This window comes from Propithecus coquereli, unplaced genomic scaffold (genome assembly GCF_000956105.1).
Source record: "Propithecus coquereli isolate 6110/MARCELLA unplaced genomic scaffold, Pcoq_1.0 Scaffold61, whole genome shotgun sequence".
Lineage (NCBI taxonomy): Eukaryota > Metazoa > Chordata > Mammalia > Primates > Indriidae > Propithecus > Propithecus coquereli.
Window position 1 is genome coordinate 4,891,238 of NW_012152063.1, and position 2,157 is coordinate 4,893,394.

The following is a 2,157-nucleotide window of genomic DNA, read 5'->3' on the forward strand; positions in this document are numbered from 1 at the left end:
GCTATTTCAGATAGAATTCTCAAGGAAGACCCTTCTGGGGAGGTGATACTTAAGTAGAGTCTTAAAGGCAGTGAGGAGTGACGCATGCTGATATCTGGGACAAGGGCATTCCAGACATAGGATATAGAAAATACAGAGGCTCTAGGTGAGAACCTTCCGTCAAGTTAAAGAATGCCCATGGGGGTCAGTTGGGCTGGAACAGAATGTGCAGTAGGAAATGAGGTCGGTTATAGGTAATGGCCAGGTCATGTGTGTATTAAAAGCCATGGTAAAAATTTAAATTTTGTTCTAAGAGAGATTGGAGGTCTTTTTAGGGTTTCAGTTTTGAAAGGGCATGATCCTATTTACAATTTTTAAAGTATCCTCTGGCTGCTGTATGGGGAACAGACTCTAAGTTTGCAAGAATACAGGCAGTGTGACCAGTTAATAGGCATTGCTGTAAACTAGATAGGAAATGATAGTGGCCTAGATAAGAATGTTGTCACTGGAGGAGACAAGAGGTAGTTGAATTAGAACGATATATTGAAGTTAAAGGACTAACAGATTTACTAATTGACTAATTGAATATGGGGCCTAAAATAAAGAAGGGGTCAAGAGTGACTCCAGAGTTTTACTAGAATGGAGTAGAGGACAGTGTGACATTTATTGAGATTAGGAAGTCTGGAAGAATAGCAAATTGGAGGTGAGGGTGGTAATCAAGAGTTCTCTGTGGGATATGTTTAATGTGAGATAGTCGTCAAACATTCAAGAGGAAATTTTCAATAAATGAATATATAAGCCATGTCTTTCAGAAAAGAAATTGAGGCCTGTGATATAAATTTGAATGTTAGCAATACACATATGGTATTCAAAGCTGTGAAGTTAATGGAGATCACAAAGGGAGTAAGTGTAGATATGCAAGGACTGAATCTGAGGGCAGTCCAATTTGTAGAAGTGGGAAGGAAAAGAGAAGGAAGTAGAGGAGACTAAGAAGTAGCCATTAAGGGAGGAGAAAATTGAGAGTGTCTGTTGTCCCCAAGAGCTAGTGAAAAATTTATTTTAAAAAGAATGCTCAATTATGTCAAATGCTTGTAATAAGCTGAGCAATATGAGAACTGAAGCTTTTCCATTGGATTTGGCAATACATAGGTTCTTAATAAGCAGTTTTAGAGGGGCACTGGGGACAAAAGCCTGCTTAGGGAGGTTTGCAAAAGTAAACAAATGAGAGGCTGTAGGAGGGTAGAGTGTGATGGCAGTTAAATATAGTTAGCTACTTCTTCTGAGGAACTTTATTATAGAGAGAACACAGAATTGTGATAGAGTTTGTGATAGAGTTTTGAGAATTTAGTTTAGAGAATTGTGATAGAGTTTATGTGGATTTTCTGGTTTTTATTGTTTTAAGAAAGGAGAAACTAACACACGCTAATTGGGTGATGCAGAAGAGAGGGAAAAGTGGATGGTATGGGAGAAATAGGGCATAATCTCAAAAAAAAAAAAAAAAAAATAGGAACACCAATGGCTTCAAGGCTGCCGAAAGCCAGAAGGCCTTGACCCAGGAGCTATTTAGAATATTTTAAAATTTTTAAATATTAAAATGATCTATGTTTTAAAACATATTAAGGTATCATAAGAGGAAGGTAAGGTCAATGCCCTCACCCCTCAAAGGCAATGTACTCTAAATTGGGAGTTAATGTTATGTTGCCTCCTTTTTTTCTACCTGCCTTCCTACCATTCTCTATCGTGGGAATTATCTCCCTAAGGAAATGGGCTGAACTGGGCGTTGAGGTAGAAGGAGATTGATAAAGATAGTGCTTGGCTTTGCAGGCTGGATCTGTCGAGCTTGGCTTGACAATGTATTGCCCTGCCAGTGCTGATGCTTTGCTTCATGACTGGGACTATGTAAGTCATACCAGCTTCCTTATGCTACAAAGGGCTGAGAGGATGAGAACTACTGATGGAGATTCCGGGAACTGTAACACCCTGAACTTTTATATCATGGAATCTGTAATAAAAATATCTATAATATTATTGGAGCAGAGGGGTTGGCCAAATATCAGAAAATATGAATTCATTATTTGACCAGTTCCGGCAAAAAGAAAAACACTTAAGAGATGCTCAACAATTATTGAGGATACTTCGGCTTGATGATAGCTCCACATCTGCTGAGTTTAGAGCTGC